The 19,718-nt window shown below is 40.4% G+C and overlaps 1 long non-coding RNA gene across 2 annotated transcripts; it reads right to left on the reverse strand.

Annotated features, from left to right (window-relative positions):
• Window positions 1-1,313: 1,313 nt before the first annotated feature.
• LOC122678338 lies at window positions 1,314-16,808 on the reverse strand. 2 transcript variants are annotated; one of them, XR_006336066.1, is made up of 3 exons: window positions 16,677-16,808; window positions 14,468-14,551; window positions 1,314-1,616 (listed from the first exon to the last, which is right to left on the reverse strand). It is a non-coding gene; the product is annotated as an uncharacterized LOC122678338 (long non-coding RNA). The 2 variants fall into 2 exon arrangements; XR_006336067.1 differs by lacking the exon at window positions 14,468-14,551.
• Between the last annotated feature and the right edge of the window lie 2,910 nt (window positions 16,809-19,718).

The following is a 19,718-nucleotide window of genomic DNA, read 5'->3' on the forward strand; positions in this document are numbered from 1 at the left end:
GACTCTGGTATAACTGAGGGTCTGCCTTGAATGTGTAACGGCCCATGCTTGAGATAGTCAGTCCCTTCTTAGTCAGAATAGCCCACCAGATGATAGACAGGACCACTGCCCAGGCAGAGCAGCCGTCATGCTAGTTCCTAACCAACTGGGTCTGCTAGAGATTGGTACAGCTGCCTGAGGGGAAGAAGGAACGGGTGAGCAGAAAAAGAGGAGTTTTCAGACTTTCCTCTGGGTGAGAGTTAAAAGCACAGGGAATTCCCACAGAGTATTCTAGGTACCAGATCACTAGGGCAACTGGTATTCTGAGCTTATACCAGGAAATTCTCTACCCCAGAATCTCAGCTGATAATCACCCAAGGTTTGCCTCACAAACAGAGGGGGAAGGGGAGGTTAGGTGGTGACTCTTTCCTGTTTTTGCCAGCAGCTCACAGGGCTGACCAATAATGGGGTTACTGTTCTTGTGAGCAACAATTGTTGACCCAAAGAGGTGTCAAGTCACTGGTTGCAACCTACCTAGGGACCCTTTTTCACTTGGGTGTCCCTTTTCCTGATTTCAGATCCAGTTTCAGATCAGCCTTTTCCTGATTTCAGATCCCGTTTCCTCATTCTGATTTGTCAGGCAGTCCTCATTACCTGGGCCTTTTCCTGATCTCACCTCTTGGTTCATGGGGCTGGCCACTTTTCTTCACCACAACGAAAGTAACAATGGAGAACGCTATTGTTGACCCCTGGGCATCAGCAAGGAAGGCGAAAAGGCCTGGTGGAGCTGCTACTGCCTTGTAGGGGAGTCAAGAGGACAGTACCACTGGTGAGAAAGCAGACAAGACTGACATGGCTCCAGCTCATCCACAAGTCCCCACTGTCCCTGGGCATCCAGAACTGAGGGAAGACCGGCCAGAGGTAGTGGACAGATACATGTGAGTTTCAGTCTTCCATCCCCTGTAACGCCACAGTATGATCCTCTGAAGGGGGTGCAGTCCAGGCTACTCTGGAGGCTATGCTGTGTGTGCACCACACCTGGGTATCAGGTTACTGGGTAGAGTTGCTCTGAATTTGATCAAAAGCTATTACTCTTCTACCCTGTCAGAGTGTACTTAAAGACCAGGGTCAGTCCTCATCATGTGAACTTCCTAAAGCCTTAGCTGTCCTTCCACTAGAGCCAGAGTGAGCCCATAGCCTGGTGGAAAGGTATGAGTTAAAGGCCATGGTCCATCTTATCTGGGTTGCCAAAATTTGTTACTGATACTTCTGAGTTGGGCCCCAACAAGGGTCCTCCTGCCCTGTGTCATTTGAGTCAACAGAACGAGGCTGAGTTCAGTTCAAAAGCAAAGGAAAGTTTTATTTTTGATCAAAGAATGGGGAGGTGTGAGTTCACACTCGAGAGTACATGCTCTACCTGCTAGGCCATGGGCAGGGCAGCTTTCTAGGGTTCTTGCCAGTCTTGTGGGGTGTGGAGTTCTTGCACATTGGTTAACCTGTACTGTTCACGGTGCTCCAGATCACATTGCCGGTTACAGTATCTCTGCACACGGTCCAGTAGCTGACATACTGGGTGTGGCCATTTAGTATTAGAAACAGCCTGAAGTGCTCGGTATACAGCCTATGCACGTGGCACCCTAGGAGCAAGTGAAAAGGAAAAGAAAGAGAACAAAAAATGTTAGATGTTATTACCAAGATTCTATTTTTATTTCCCAGGAATTGCTAACGGGCTTTGCTGAAGACAATACCACAGTTTATTTGTCCAATTTACAGTTGAAGCGGGGGGCTTCCCAGGTGGTGCTAATGGTAAAGAACCCGCCTGCCAATGCAGGAGACATAACAGATGCAGATTTGATCCCTGGGTCGGGAAGATCCCCTGGAGCAGGGCATGGCAACCCATTCCAGTATTCTTGCTTGGAGAATCCCATGGACAGAGGAGCATCCCGCGGACAGAGGAGCCTGGTGTGCTACAGTTCACAGGGTTGCAAAAAGTTGGACACAACTGAAGTGACTTAGCATGCACAGTTGATGGGCATTTGGATTATTTCCATTTTTGTTGCTGTTGTTGTAGTTACTAAATCTTCGGTGCAATAGAATTTCTTGTTCATGTTTTCTGTTGCACACATGCAAGAATTTTTCTAGGAAAGTTGTTCTCAAAGTATGGTCTCAGCATCAGATCACTTTGGAACTTGTTAGAAATGCACAATCTTGACTTCCCCTCCAGACCTATTAAATAAAAAATGTTGGGAGAGGGCTCCAGTAATCAGTTTTAACAAACCTCCCCAGATGTGCTAATGGCAGAGTGAAGTTTGAAACCTATGCTCTAGGGTATGTCTTTAGGAATTAAATTGCTGGGTTTGTGTTCAACTTTGTTAGACAAAATCAATCTGTTTTCCAAAATGATTATACCAACTTAAACTTTACCAATTCTATATGAAAGTCCTTGATCTTCCATATTGTTAGCAGCAGTTGGTTTTGTCAGTCTTCTTACTTTAGATATTCTGGGGGGTATGAAGTGATATTTTGTCATTGCTTTAATTTGCAATTCACATTGTAACCAACGAAATTGAGCAGTGTATAAGATATCCCCAACAGGAAGAAGATGGCACACTCTATACTTGACTTAGGATAATTGTGTGTGTTTGTGTGCGTGTGTATAGTACATTTTAGGTGTATAGCGAATACTGGAAATAATACAGAAGCTCAAGGCTAGTAGCTGTGAATCTGTTACAATCTAACCTAGGTCAAAATGGTAGAGACAGAGTTCCATTGAGCAGGCCACCTTCAAAGAAGCACTGCCCTTTGAAGAATATAGCTGGTCAAGGCAATTGCTCTCAGGGAAGAAAGCAAGGGATAAATACCTCCTCACTCTCATCCTTTTTCTGAACTCTTATGGGACTCCTCACAAGGATGGGATATTTGATGAATGTGGAGGAGCAAATAGAAGACATCTAATCTGGTACAAACATCTTTTTCATATGGTTTTAGCCATTTGAGTTTCTTTTGTGTGTGTGTATGGAGGTGGGAGTGCTTATTCAAGATTTTGGCACTTTTTTCTACCACTTTTTTCTCGTTATTTGTAGACATTTAAATAGCCTGAATTTATGCCCTTTGTCAATTATTTATCTTGCAGATATCTTTTACCACTGTAAATGATTCTATACCCAGGCCAATGTGCATGTGTCTGTATGTTTCAATACCATCAAGCAGTTCTCCAACACCAGCTGGGTATCATAATTCAACTCAATACTGACACTGTCTAACTGGCAATAGCATCAGATTCCACAGGTTCAAGGCTCAGTCCCATAAAACTCCATTTCAGATGCCAGTCACAAGCCCAGCTTATTACCTATATGTCTGACCAACTGGCTATAAATCAGAGGTTTCCACCATTCCCTTCCTGTGTTTAATTAATTTGCCAGAATGGCTTACAGAGCTCAGGAAACATTGTGCTTACTTTATTACCAGTAATGATTAAAGGAATAGCTCAGAAACAGCCAAATGGAAGAGATACATAGAGCAAAGGAAAAAGCTTTCATTTCCTGTCTGGTTGCTCCACTCTGCGAATTTCCATGTGCTTACCTCCAACCCCTCAAGCTATTCAAACCCCCATTCTCTTGGGTTTTTATGGAGGCTTCATTACATAGGCAAAATTGGTTAAATCATTAGCCATCGGCAACTGAGTGGACCTCTAGCCTTTCTCCCTTCTCAGGAGGTCAGGGGTTTGGGCTGAAAGTTCCAATCCTCAAATCTCATGGTCCTCATATTTAGGTGCTTTCCAGAAACTGCCATTATCATCATAACAAAAGACACCATTGTTGCTCTTAACCCTTAGGAAATTCTAAGGGTTTTAGGAGCTCTGTGCCAGAAATGGGATGAAGAAAAACAATATATATATGTGTGTATTATATATTTATAATATAATATAAATATTTCTTATAAAGTCACAATATCACATCACTACATGGCTGTCTTTTTTGCCCTTTTAATGGATTTTTTTTTTTTTTTAAGAATTGAATGAAATCTATTCAGTAGCATGAGTTTTTGCTTGTTTGTTTTGTTTTTTGCCACACTGTGTGGCATGCAACATCTTGGTTTCCCAACCAGGGGTAGAACTCGTGCCCTCTATAATGGGAGCATGGAGTTTTAACCACTGGGCCACCAGGGAAGTCCGCTAATGGTGTCTTTCAATAAACAGAAATTCTTAATTTTAGTGTAGTCTCATTTATCAAAATCTTCATGGTTAGTTCTGTGTTCTATCTTAAAAATATTTACTTGAGATCTGGGCTTCCCTGGTGGCTCATTGGTAAATAACCCACCTGCAATGCAGGAGACACAGGAGACAAAGGTTGAATCCCCAGGTCAGGAAGATCTCCTGGAGGAGGACATGGCAACCCACGCTAATATTCTTGCCTGGAGAATTCCATGGACAGAGGAGGCTGATGGGCTACAGTCCATGGGGTCGCAAAGAGTTGGAATGACTGAAGCAACTTAGCCCTCATGAAGGCACGCAACTTGAGGTCATGAAGATATTCTTCTTTATAAATTTCTGGCTTATTTCTACATCACATTTAGATGCAGAATTGACGTACCTGGAGTTTCCACCTTTGTCATAGCAAATTTCTGTATACATGTGAGTCTGTTCCTGGCTTCTCTTTTCTATCATTGCAGCAACACCACAGTGCATTGACTGCTGTAGCATCAATAAGTCTTGATTTCAAACAGAGCAAATCTTTACCCTTTGTTCTTCAAGAGAGTCTGGGTTATCCTTGGGCCATTGCATTCCCATGTATATTCTAGAATGAGTCTGTCAAATTCCACCAGAAATTCCCAACATATCCTTGGAATTTTCACTGAGATTGAATTGAATTCATAGATCAATTTGGGGAAAATATACATTTTTACAGCATCAAGTCTTCTTATTCATCAATAGTGTATACCCGACTCCAATTATTTAAGCATTTAATTTTTCTTAAAAGTGTTTATAGCTTTTCCTATGTAAATCTTACATGTTATTTTTAGATTTATAACTAGAGAGTTTTTATATTTTTTGTTATATTTTTAAAATTTTCATATTCTAATTCTGTTGCTGAAATATAGACAGGTAAAAGATTGTTTTTTGTTAGCACTCTTGCTAATTTTCCCTAAAAATTCTAGTAATTTATATTAAATTAAAAAAAATTCTCTGTATACAAGTGTGTCACTTGTGAATAATAGCAGTTTAATTCCTTTTCCAATTCTTTTCATTTTTTTCAGTGCTATGTTACACTTGATAGGCTTTCGGGTACAGTGCTGTAAATAAGTTAAGATAGCAAGCATTCTTATTCTAGCTGCACTGTAGTTAATTTCTAAAATATTTCTTAGATTGAAGGAATTACAGCTAATTCCTAGTTTGCTAGGAGCTTTAAAAAATAAAACCACAAACATATGTTGAATTTAATTAAATGAGATAATCATATGATTTTTCCTGTTTTCTCTGTTAATTACATTTATTAATTTTTGAATGCTAAACCAATTTGCATTCTTGAATAAACCCAACTTGATTATGATGTGATGTCCTTTTTATATATTGCTGGATTTAGCTTGCTATAATAATTTTTTGTTTGGGATTTTTACATCTGTGTTCATAAGTGGGATCAGCTTAACATTTTTCTTCCTTGTTATGAACTCCTAGCTGAACAACTTTAGGATCCAGCTTATGTAGGCTTCACAAAACGAATTGGGGAATGTTCCCTGGTTTTCTGTTCTCTGGATTTATAGAATATTGACATTTTCCCGCCTTAAGTGGCTGGTAGAATTTGCTGGGGAAGTCATCTGAGCCTGAAATTTTCCTTGAGAGATTTTCAATTATGGACGCAATTTTTGTAATAATTTGTGATTTAGAAGTTTTCATTCTTTTGGTAGATTATATTATTCTAGGAGTTTATTTCACTAAAAATTTCAAATTTATTGGCAAAAAGTTATTTATAATTTCTTATTATCTAATAATTTATTTTAAATTATTTTTGATTCTCTCACAGGAATTCAGAAAAAAGAGAAGCGTGAAGTCAGAGTATTTCTTCCCGATTCCCTCCCTACAGGTGATGTTCCTTTTCTATTCCTGATATTGTTTATTTGTATCTCCTCTCTCTCTCTTACAATCAATCTTGCCAGTGGTCTAACAATTTTATTAATCTTTTCAAAGGACTGACCTTTTATTTTATTGACTATTTCTATTGTATATTTGTTCTGCATTCCATAAATTTCTGGTCTTTATTATTTTACTTGTTCTACTTTCCTTGATTTCAATTGGCTGATCTTTTTCTACTTTGTTGGGATGAATATTGGCCTTTCCTCTTTTCTATATATGCATTAAGAATTGAAAATGTTCTTCTAAGAACTACCCTACAAATTTTGATGTAGAGTATTCTTTATTTCGGTATTGACCATTTAAAAACTCATCTGGCTTAAAACTCAACGTTCAAAAACCTAAGATCATGGCATCCAGCCCCATCACTTCATGGCAAATAGATGGGGAAACAATGGAAACAATGACAGACTTAATTTTCTTGGGCTCCAAAATCACTGCAGATGGTGACTGCAGCAATAAAATTAAAAGATGCTTGCTCCTTGGAAGAAAAGCTATGACCAACCTAGACAGTGTATTAAGAAGCAGAGACATCACTTTGCCGACAAAGGTCCTTCTAGTCAAAGCTATGGTTTTTCCAGTAGTCATGTATGGACGTGAGAGTTGGACCATAAAGAAGGCTGAGTGCTAAAGAATTGATGCTTTTGAACTGTGGACTCTTGAAAATCTCTTGGACTGCAAGGAGATCCAACCAGTCAATTCTAGAGGAAATCAGTGCTAAATATTCATTGGAAGGACTGATGCTGAAGCTGAAGCTCCAATACTTTGGCCACCTGGTGTGAAGAACTGACTCATTGGAAAATACCCTGATGCTGGGAAAGATTGAAGGCAGGAGGAGAAGGGGACAACAGAGGATGAGATGGTTGGATGGCATCACCAACGCAATGGACATGAGTTTGAGCAAGCTCTGGGAGTTGGTGATGGACAGGGCAGCCTGGCGTGCTACAGTCCGTGGGGTCACAAAGAGTCAGACGTGATGGAGCAACTGAACTGAATTGAACTGATTTGGTGATATTCATGTGTAGAGTTGTCTCTTGTGTTGTTAGGAGAGTCGTTAGTTGTTAGTCGTTAGTCGTCTCTTGTGTTGTGCTATGACCAGTGTATTCTGTTGACAAAACCCTGTTAGCCTTTGTTCCACTTTATTTTGTACTCTGAGGCCAAACTTGCCTATTATTCCAGGTATCTTTTGACTTCCTACTTTTGCATTCCAGTTCCCTATGATGAAAAGGACATCTTTTTCTGGTGTTAGTTTTAGAAGATCTTGCAGGTCTTCATAGAACCATTCAACTTCATCTTAGTTCTAACTATTTTATATTTTTCAGTGTGATTTAATCTTTTATCTGTAGGTTATTTAGAATCAAATTGCTTTATTTTTAAACATTTGGGGGGTTTTTCTAGCTATATTTTTGTTATTGACTTAGTTAAATTATTTTGACTAGAGAATAATTTTTGCAAGATTTCAGTTCATCAAAACTCGTTGAGACTTGTCTTATGGCCAAACATATGGTCATTTTTTCTTAAATATTTCATGTGCAATTAAAAAGAATGTGTATCTGCAGAAGTTGTGTGCTATGCTCTATATATGTTAATTAGGTCAGTTTTGCTGATACTGTTTTTTCATATATTCTGAGCCCTTTCTATTTTTTAAAATCTGCTTGTTCTATCAATACTGAGATAAGATATATTAAAATCTCCAACTATCATTATATGTTTATTTATTTTTTTTACATTTGTCAATTTTTACTTTATATATTTTGAGGCTATTTTGTAGCTGCATATAGACTTAAAATTTTATATCTTCCTGGTGGATTAACTCTTTTTATCATTATAAAGAGTATCTCTTTGCTGCTAGTAATGCTTTTTGCCTTAACATTCACTTTGTGTAATTTTAACATAGTAACACTAACCTTTTTTTTTTTGTTATTTTTTACACAGCACTTTTTTTTTTTTTAATCTTCTCCATTTACACTTTCTATAGCCTTAGGTTTAGGCAGTCTATCAAAATCTTGATTAAATCTGACAATCTTTGTTTGTTTTGATTGCAGCAATTATTCCATTTAATTTTATGTAATATATTCTGGTATATTTGTCCATGGGCTTCCCTGATAGCCCAGTGGTAAAGAACCTGCCTGCCATTGCAGGAAACTTGGATTCGATCCCTGGGCCAAAAAGATCCCCTAGAGAAGGAAATAGCAACCCACTCCAGTATTCTTTCCTTGGAAACCCCATAGACAGGGGAGCCTGACAGGCGACAGTCCATGGGGTCACAAAGGAGTTGGACACAACTTAGCGACTAGAAGACAGCAACATTTGTCCTGCCACCTCTACTGCTCCTTTTAAATTTATTACTAGATGGTTTACCCATATTTGGGTACTATTTAAATATATTGCTTACTGTATCTTTTACTCTATGTCTCAGCATTTCCACTCCTGAGTAATTTTGCACAGAACTCATGCATAGGTCCATGAGGGCATGTGCAAGACTGTACATCACAGTACTATCCTTGTAAGAATTCTGAAGCAATCATGGAAGCAAAACGCCTTTGTCTTCATGCAGTTATGAGTGTGTGCATTTCCTGCTATCTCGGGACAGGGCATTTTGCACACTGTAATTAACTGATATTTGGCTGATACTGTTTTTTCACATATTCTGAGCCCTTTCTATTTTTTTTTTTTTAAATCTACTTGTTCTGTCAATACTGAGATATGGTATATAACAATAACAACTATGGCAAAGGACAGGTTTATCTGTCCTTTCATTTATTTTGGAGAACAGAACTAGAGGAAACCATTCTACCACTGACCTTAGCCATGCTGATGTCTGAAGGCTGGTGATCACCTTCTCCACTGGATAAGAAAATCATATAAAAAGGACATATGCTCTTTTTCCCACTGTGAACTGATATATGAGAGCTTGGTAACACTGGTAACTCTGTACCTTATCAGGAAGATCCCCCGGAGGAGGAGGGCATGGCAACCCACTCCAGTATTCTTGCCTGGGAAAGCCCATGCACAGAGGAGCCTGGAGGGCTATAGTCCAAAGTCGCAAAGAGTCAGACAGGACTTAGAGACTAAACAACAACATTTCCATTTAGATACCCCTTGTGGTTTTTGTTTGAAAAACCAGTTCTTCTGGATGCTGACTCCTTCGCACCTCTTTGCATGTAAACTGCCTTTCTTTTCTAAATAACGTTGTCTCTGAGTCATCTCCTACAACATAATGTGGGGGTGCAAACCATGGAAAACCACTAGCAGTTATTAGGAAGAAGGAGACACTGCGTTGGCCAAAAATTTTGTTCAGATTTTTCCATAAGATGTTATGGAAAAATCTTCATGAACTTTTTGGCCAACCCAATATATATAGTTCACAGATACTTAAAAATATGAATTATTTTAAGATAATCATTTATTATTAATTAATCTTTATTAACCACTGTTTAATTTAATTTATTAATTTAAATTTTTTCTTTGGGCTTCCCTGATGGCTCAGAGGATAAAGAATCTGCCTGCAATGGAGACAGAGGAGACTCCGGTTTGATCCTTGGGTCAGGATGATCCCCTGGAAGAGGAAATGGTAACCTACTATAGCATTCTTGCCTGAAAAATCCCATGGAGAGAGGAGTCTGGTGGGCTACAGTCCAGAGGGGTGCAAAGAGTTGGACACGATTGAATTATTTTTATTTATTTATTATTGATAACTATGAATCATGATTTAATTTATTAATTTAAATTCATTATTTAATTTATTTCATCCTCACAGCAATTATAAGCTTCATGAGGGGAAGGATTCTGTACCTGGAACAGTGCTTGGCACATGCAGGCCCTCAATAAATATTTGTGAATCTTTGTTGAGTAAGTCCTCCTTTTACACACATAGTATGCAAAAACTAAGGGTTATATAACTTGCATAAAGTCACCTCGTGAGTAGGTGACAGAGATGTGATGCCAAGACCACATTCTCATCAGCATGCTCGTGGTCTCTAAGTGAGAATGGTACAGTACTGTTTTTTAATACTGTACAGTAAAATGGTCTTAAAAAAATAATGCAAATTCAGGTACTCAAGCAAAACAAACTTGTGTGTGTATGTGGTAGAGAGGGAAAGGAGAGTTGAGATCAGTAACGAAGGGTAAAGAACTAAACAAAGCACAAAGGGCCTTGTCCACACTGAAGATGATACTCACAGGCTGAGCAGTAGGAATAACTCAGCTCCTTGCACCTGTGGCTCCAAAACAATAACACCAATTTTGTAACAACAATAGTAACAATAACAATGATGATGATGATACATGATGGGAAAAGGTGAAAAAGTAGAGATAGTAGGTAAAAGCAACTCTTTCAAAAAGTTTTGCTCTTAAGGAGAACAAAGAATAAGGTAGTAGATGAAGCGGAATGAGGGCTCAAAGATCTTTTTTCTTTTTTTAAAGAATATCCTTATTGAGATATAATTAACATACCATGCAATTTCCTCATATAAAGTACAAAATTCAGTGGGTTTTAGTATTCTCACAAAGTTGTGCAATCATTACCATAATCAATTATAGAATATTCTCATGACCCCAAAAAGAGAAACCCCATTCCTATTAGCAGTCACTCCCAATTTTCCCCAACTCCTTCATCCCTTGGCAACAACTAAGCTTCATTTTCTTCATGTCTATAGATTTGTCTGTTTGGACATTGCTATAAGTGGAATCATATAACATGGGGCCTTTTGTGGCTGGCTTCTTTCACTTAGCATAGTTTCCAAGGTTCATCTATGTTGTAGCATGTATCAGCAGTTCATTTCTTTTACTACCAAATAATATTCCGTGTGTGGATATATCACATTTGACTTATCCATTCATCAGGTGATGGACATTTGAGTTGTTTCCACTTTTTGGCTATTATGAAGGATGCTGCCATGAAATCCATGTATAGGTTTTTGCGTGGACATTCATTTTCATTTTACTTGGGTGGATGCCTAGAAGTGGAATTTCTGGGTCATGAAGTAACTTTTCATTTAGCTTTTTTTGGAACTCCCAGACTGCTTCCAAAGTGGCTGTACCATTTTACATTCCCACCAGAAGTGTGGGAGAGTTCCAATTTCTCCACATCCTCCCCAACACTTTTTAATTCATTCTTTTGATTATAGCCATTCTATCAATAGTAGGTGTGAAGTTATGTATCATCGTGGCTTTGATTGGCATTTCCCTCATGGCTAACAATATAGAGCATCTTTTCATGTGTCTTTTTCTTTTTTAAAGATGGAACAAAAGTGTGTTGCAAATGGCCCAGTGGAGGGAGAACTTGATGACATGGGAGATACTGGGGGAGAACTTGACACAGGAGATACTGGGGCTTTACATGCATACTCTGTGACACTGTCCTCTGTCTTTGTGCCCAACAGCCAGGCACGTAAGGACTCAGGCATGCAAGGACCTGGACATGTGAGGACCTGGTTGAACGAAGACTGGGTGTGTGAAGACCCAGGGCCCAGGATCCATTTGTGGTTGGACTCCAGACCTCTGTGGACCTTATGAGAAGAACAGCAACCAGGGGCGCTCAGTAACCAAGGGACCAGCCCCAGGTCAGGAAGCAGCATCTTCCTTCACCATAAACTATCAAACAGCACTGGGAACCAATTTTATGGCCTTAGCTGGGGGCCAGCCTTCTGAGGTCTCTGACTGTAAATCATCCCCAAGCTGTAGATCCTGCTGGCTGGGCCCGGCTGCCCTTGGAGGCGGGTGTAGGCAGGACAGCCAGCCGGCGCTGTGGCTCCTCTCCCCCCCCCTCCTCGTGCCTGTCAAAAAAGCACACCAGGATAAACGTGCTGAGTGGCTTTGACAGGAGAAGCCGCAGAAGGTTGTGAGATTTGCAGTTTGGCTACGTTGGAGTGATGGCAGGAATGGAGAAGGAGGAAGAAGGTCCTAATCCTGCGAACCTAGGAGGCAGCCGGGTCTATTTCCAGCCTCTGCCGGTGGCCCTGGCTACGGCCTCGCCTCCTCCTCCCAGCTCCATCTCTCAGCAGCGGGCCGGGGGGCTTCCCTGTCCCCTCCGCTAGCCAGCTCTGCTCCCACCAAGCTGGGAGAGAGGGTCTGAGGCAGTTTGGAGTGTAGTCTGCTGAAAGCAGAGCGGGGAGAAGGGAAACGTTGAATATTAGCTGAGCAGGGAAGCTGTGGGGGACGGGGAGAAGAGCTGCATAAATCTGCATGGCTAATGAAGTCAGGACAGAGCGGGCTGGGAGCCTGGGACAGCAGGTCGCGGACAGTGGGGAGCTGTGAACTTGAGGGGAAGAAGACACAGCCAGGGAAATACTCTCTGCCAGTCTGGAGTAAGAGGGATTGGGAGAGGAGCCGGGCGGGGGGCGGATGTGATTTTCTAACAAGTGAGGAACAATGAGGTAATTGTGGGCCAATCGGAGTGAAGAATGGAGTTTGAACCGGGGAAAGGGAAGAGAAAAGACCCCTGGGGAACTAAGAGTGCCACATTCTTGTGCCCCCCTTGAGACCGTGTGAAAGAGGACGGCACGGAGCGGGAAGGCCGGTCGCGGCCCGTGCGGCTCCGAGTTAACCTTTGTGCTCCAGATTTCCTTTTGTGCTGTCTTCAGTGTGCTGGGGAGAAGGGCCCCACGGGGCGGGGGCACAGCCCTCCCTGGGACGTGGCCCCTCTCCCCGCAGGCCCTTGCCTCCCTGAATCCTGGCCCACAAGGCAAGGTTCTCAGCTGAGACCCGTCCCTCGGCAGGGACCCCCTCCCCGCATCTCGCCAAAACGCTGACTCAGGGCAGGTGGGACTTGGAGCTTCTTTGGGTATCCCACCTTTCACATCCTTGACAGGTGGTCTTCCAAAACAAAAACAGGGAGCACATTACCTCACAATGCAGCTGTTCTAATTCGGGGCCTTTTTTTTTTTTTTTTAGCAAATTATTCTTCCATATCAAGAAAAAAATATATATCTCCCTCTAACTTCCACTGATTTTACTTAGAGTTGCATAGAATGTATTCCACAGCTTTCTGATACAAGAGTATTTAAATTTGTAAACATTGATAGGATTGCTCTCCTGTCCCAAGAAATCTTGTGCTTTATAAAAAGTTCGCATTTTTTCACTCCTGTCTCTCAGGAATGATTTCCTTATCACTTGCCTTGCAAGTTGCTCTTCTCTGAATATGCATCCATTTTCCACTTAGTTATTTTCTTGTTTATTCATTCATATTACCAGTGTTTTCCAAAAGAGACTTGAAGTTTACAAGGCATAAATGATAACAGCAGGTTTATAAAAGCAATGGAGATATTAGTGAAGTGAAAATAAATGCAGGAAATACCAAGCCAAGTAAGCCTAGTACACAGACATGTGCCATACGGTTCTGTGAACGTAGCCCCGTGTAGTCCCTAAATTTGCCTTTTGAACTTGCTGACAACCAAAGGAAAAACAAAAATATGGGTGGTTATACAATTTAGTGTCCTTAAGAGCAAATAGGAGACACTGCTATGCCTGTATCTGGAAATGAAAGAAAATTTTCTGAGTCTTCCTGAAAAACACACCCAACAATTTTCTTATGATAAATTCAATAATACACTTACTTGAACTGTTTCTTAGAAAGTTATCTCTCAATGTAGATCGAAATCTTAACTCCAAAGCATAATTTCAATAAAAGCAGACACTCCAGTGTGCTAATGTGCCTCTTAAAATCTGGCAATAAAACATTTCAAATTCAATCTAACCAAAGAAAATTACTGCCTGTTTGGGAAAACTATATTTCTATTAACACAGCTTACAATTGCATTAGCTTTTTGCAGAGCGCCACTGGTATTGACTCTTTGTTAGTGTCTACTCAAACTTACTCCTGCTGCTGTGACAGGAACTGAATTTAAGCCAAGCTGTCTTCATCTTATACTTGTGCAATTGATTTTTTGAACTTAAGTGCAGGACTAAGTTGTTTATCACTACAAAATTCCATCCTGTTAGAGCCACTCCTATTTGTTCTATCCTATTGATAATTTTTGATTTGTATTACATCAACCAATAGACCATATTTCATGGAATATAAGACTCTTAATTGTAAGATGCACTATTTTTAAAAATTACCACAAAGAAGAAATATTGCCAATTAAACTATGACATGCAACTGACTGTATGATACATGCAATTTTAGACATATTAAGATGTGCATCTTAGATTTAGTGAAATATGGTATTAATAATCTCTCATGTTCTGTCATTTGCAATTTGATAAACATATCCTCCATAGTACCATTTACTGGGTTTTCACAGAATGCAGCCATTGACGAAAACGTTGAACTGGGCAGGGCCAAGGAGAGAGTTCAGGAGACTTCTACCTGGGAACTCCCTCAGGTTTGCTTGCTCATTTGTTTGAATACACACTTACCAAATAAATATTAATTTATCCAGTGACTGCACGAAGAACTCAGGTGACAAAGATGAAGACGGCCTGGCCCCCATCGATCTCAGTCTGGAATTCACAGTGTACTCCATTAAGGCATACTCTCCGGGTCCGGTTGTTCCAGCCCTGCAGTATCCCTTTAACTGAGCTATGGTCCACATCAGAACTTGAGGCCCAGTCAGGAGGGGCAACTGGAGGAAGATGGAACAGAGCAGGCAAGGGGCCAGGACCCAGAATCAGGGTGGGAGAAACAGGCTGGTTACAGGGATTAGCAAGTACATAAATAAAGAAGTCACATGCCTGAAAGGAAGCGTGAGTTCAGGCATGACCAGAAGTAGACTCAGAAAGAATGGGCAGCCAAACCAGAGATGCCACAGTTGTCAATCCTCACGGTCAGGAAGATGGGCAGAGGACATTCAGAGATCTGAGTATGCATGGGCTCTAGGACAGGGATCCAGGCCCAAACGGCAACAAAATAAGACACCGAGGACCCCCAACTCATACTTTGGTTCTAGGCAGGAGTCCAGGTACTAGGACACAAAACCAGTCAGATCTAAGAACCAGGTTCCAAAACTGTAGACTGCCGTCTGCTCCCTGAGCGTCCACAGGGTGAGACAGGGGAGATAGATGTGGGGAGGGACTTCCTCCTCAGGGCAGTGAGAGCTGAGGCTGGGCCTCGGAGGGGAGCAGGGGGAGCCAGAGCCCGGAGCTTTCGACATGCAGCCAAAAAGACCTGGAGGACCACAGGAGAGAAAATGGGAGGGACAGAGAAGCAAGTGTCTCCCTCTGAGAAGAGGTCTGAGAAGGTGAGTAATTTCCCCAGGAGACTAAAGTCTCTGACACATGGGAATCCCAGTCAGGAACCGGCCAGGGGCAGAATGGGCCAGTGAGTGCAACATGGGCACACACAGTTGTGAGGACCCAAAAATGTCACCCCTTCTTTAGTAAGAGTTAAGAAATAAATTTATATACAAATGAACTTATTTACAAAACAGAAACAGACTTACAGATATCAGGAACAAACTTAGGGCTACCAAAGAGGAAAGATGGGGGAGGAGGGATAAATCAAGAGCTTGGAATGAACACACACACAAACACACACACACACACACACACACACACTACTATGTATAAGACAGATAACCGGCAAGGACCTACTGCACAGGGAACCCTGCTCAACATTCTGTGATAATCTGTATGAGAAAAAAAAAAAGAGTGGCTATCTGTATAACTAAATCACTGTGTTGCATACCTGAAACTAAGTCAACAATGTCAGTCAACTATACTCCAATAAAAATTTTTAAAAAGATAATTATGGTGACAGTGATTAAAAATGAAAAAAAATAAATTCATGATGGTGGCTTAGAATAATAATTATAAATTGAATGCAGAACATTAGTTACTCCCATGACAGAATGAAATAGAAATGTAACTGGTTCTGGCTAATTGCAACTTCATTCGGAATGAAGAATCAAGGTGCTCAGTACCATGTGTGGAAACAGCTTCATTATTTGCACTCATTCACATTTATTTCAGACACACGTATGATTTGGTAGTACCCTCTTACTTCTAAAAAAGCCTCTTTAGAGGTTTTGTGTTTTTGCTTTCAAGAGAGAAAAAAAAAATCAAGACCCAGTTAAATTGTGAATTTAAATACAAACTTTAAAATTGTAGGGATTCTCATAATCACATTTAGGTCTTTCTATTACTAGATAAGCTTGAAACTTATGGAGCATTTTCTCTCTCCTGGGTCAAACTTAGATTGAAATGTGGAAATAGATGATCAAGATTTGGGTTTTTATAATTTTCTGCGTGGGCAGACACAGGTCCCAGCCCTAGAAACTCTTCACAGGGATCTCACAAAATGTGACTCATTCAGTGGAGATAATGGTGACCTTGGCAACAAGAATACTGAGGTCTCGGGGACTTCCTGGTGGTTCAGTGGTCGAGAGTTTGCCTTGCAATGCAGGGAGGTGGGTTCAATCCTGGTAGGGAAACTAAGGTTCCACAAGCTTCAGAGCAACTAAGCCGGTGCACTGCGAGCTGGCATGCCACAACTTGAGTCCGTGCACTGCAACAAGAGATCCTGCATGATGCAGCTAAGACCAGACTCAGCCAAACAACTAAGGGATACTGAGGTCTTCATCATATCCGGAGGCCTGATCTCCACCTGGAAGGACTGGCCAGTTCTTACCCCAGTGGCAGGAGGTCAAGAGGACAGGGAGGTGACCAGCTGGGCTTTATCTCCGCAGGCCTGCAGGCTTCCATCATGTTATCCTGTACACCACTGGCGGCCATCCGGGGCTGAATGTGGCATGGGAGGCACCGTAAAACCTGTAGGTGGGGTCTTCGAGAGGGAGGGCAGGAAGGGTAAACCACAAAGTGCCGCCCCTCTGGTGCAGAGTGGATGTAAGTTCTTGCTCTCCCAGCAGGGGGCAGCAAGGGCCGAGGAGCGGTATTTAATTCAAGCGACTCGCAGTAATGCTTGAGCAACGCTGAAATACAGTGGATTTCTCATTGAGAGCAATTCAGAGTGATAATTTGGGTATTATAGTAAATGAGGCTCTATTTTACAGTCACAAACTGGTGGGGCCAGAGTGCTTGAGTTATAGAAAACATAGAATGTCCATAAATGTTTGTAAAGGATTTAGCAGAATGAATGCAAATTGCAAAATAAGCTTATGAAAATATTTCAGTCTTACCTGTACGAAGAAATGTAAGCAAGATAGTACATTAAAATCTGTCAAACCATCACATTTTTAAATTATAACTTGTCAAAAGTTTAGAAAAAAAAAAAAACAGAAGTAAAACCAATGAATCACTGAAGTGGTAATTAGTTAAAATTTATTGCACACACACCAAGAAGACAATTTGCAAACCAAGAGCACTCAGACTAAAACAGGGAATGAGGCTCAGAGGAATGTTGTAAGAAAGCAACTTTTATGGGTGGAAGCAGTGAATGTTTGTTCTTCACAGTGATTGTTACAATATTATTAATAGAATTTTCTTAAATGAAGATAATTGGTTACTAGTGTTTACCTCATATAAATGCAAGGGAACAGTTAAAGTTTCCCTTACAGTTTTTTGAAGTGTAAGCAAAGAAGTGACCAAAGGCAAGTTAGCCAGACTTGTCTTGCAAAGTAAGCTTAAATTAAGCTTTGCTTGTATAACTGAACTGATTTTGTCTACTCAGCTAATTTTCAAGTCTGGTTTCCATTTGTGTTTGATTTTTAACAAATTTCTGGCTAATGATGAAGAATTTTTTATGCTTTGCATTCTGTTTATACATTATCTCCTTTAGTCCTAAGTGTTCATCCCATTGTATGAATGAAGAAACTGAATCTCTAAGAGATTGAGTAATAAACTATGTCAATTTGAATATATATGTTGATGTCCTCTCTGTGCTACTAAAATGATAAATAATTAGTTGTTGTAGGAGCTGTCATAAGCATTGAGGATGTTTAGCATCGTCCCAGATCTCTACCCACTAGAAGTCAGTACCAACCCCTCACCCTGGTTGTGACAACCAGAAACATCTGCAGTTATGACCAAAAGTTCCCTGGGGGGCAAGTGTGCCCACAGTTGAGAACCACTGGATAAGGGCTATCTGATGGTGAAGGATCTCAAAAAAATTCTTGAAGAGTGATGTTGGATGTAACAGGCTGGAGGAAGCCAAAGCTTTTTGTGCCCACTGAGCCACCGTAGGGTGCAGAACACACCTGCGTCACCTCTCAGCTTAGAAAGATTACACACCAAAAGGAAGAAAAGACTTGGAGAACTAAAGCCCAGAGGATTAAGTAGAAGGCTGTTCAAAGAACATTTTGATTCCTGATCCATCTTGAAGCAGGATTATGAAGAACTGAGGCAGAAAGATCTTCATGAACACGGTGGACTTAACATAATACCTGATATAATGGTAATTTTTAAAAATGTGAACAATGACAAAGAAGACAATGGAAGAAGAAAAGGACAACTGGAAACTACAGCCCAAACAAAAAGGGAAGGGAAAGTAACTAATATAAATACACAGCAAGGGTCTGTGGTGAATAGTATTTATGCAGTTACAATAATTCATATTAAATTAATCATAAGTATGAATAAATATATAATTATAATCACAGAGATATCATTGTTATATTACTTAATAATTACTGACTTACTTCTGGCTAAACTAAACATGGGCTTCTCTGATGGTTTAGTGGTTTAAAAAAAAAAAAATCTGCCTGCAGTGCTGGAGATGCAGTTTTGGTCTGTGGGTTGGGAAGATCCCCTGGAGAAGGAAATGGCAACCCACTTCAGTATTCTTGCTGGGAAATCCCATGGATAGAGGAACCTCGTGGGCTACAGTCCATGGGGTCGCCAAAGAGTTGGACGTGACTTAACTAACGACTGAACAATATTACCAAACTACATAGAGATATGTTTATTGGAAGGATATGGGAATGAAAAGTGGGGCAGGGGCAACTGATATAAACGAGCTAAATCTTAACATATCACAACAGTAAGTGAATAATGCCTACAGCTTTGAGATTACAGAATAAACGTATTACTGGAGGTAAGCATCTAAAACAATAACTAAAAATTTGAGTGGCCCTGGGCTGTGAACAGGAAGGGGAGCTCAGTGAGCCAGGATACTAGTGTTTTCTATTATACTTTTTGATAATGTTTAGTTTTTGAGACAATATGCATATGCCATTTAAAAAAATATTTTTAATATCCAGATCTATTGAAATGTTAGTGAAAAGAGCCCTCTTCTCTGTTGCTGGTAGAGATATGTATTGAGACAAGTTTTCTGGGAAATAGTGTGCCAGTTATCAAGTCTTAAAATATTCATCACCTCAAAAAAAATATTCATCACCTCTAGGAATATATCCTTTAGATGAAGCTAGCAATGTAGGCTAAAATGTATATGCAAAGCCTCATATTATATTATTTGTTACAGTAACAAGTTGGAAACATCACAAATATCCCACAGTTGGCAAGTAGCTAAATGAATGCATAGATATACAACTAATAATATACAACTTTTAAAAGGGTTTATGAAGAACTTACATTGTGTGGAGACATGCTTACAAAATATCAAGTGGAAAAAAGCAGAGGACCCAACTAAAAGGCCTTATCTCAACAATGTAAAATACATAAGTGCAGGAAAAAGTCTAGACAGCAATATATGAGCATGTTAACACAGGTTATCTCTGGGATTGTGGTAAATTTTTATTTTCTTCTTAATTCTTCC

Source organism: Cervus elaphus, chromosome 20, assembly GCF_910594005.1.
Source record: "Cervus elaphus chromosome 20, mCerEla1.1, whole genome shotgun sequence".
NCBI lineage: Eukaryota > Metazoa > Chordata > Mammalia > Artiodactyla > Cervidae > Cervus > Cervus elaphus.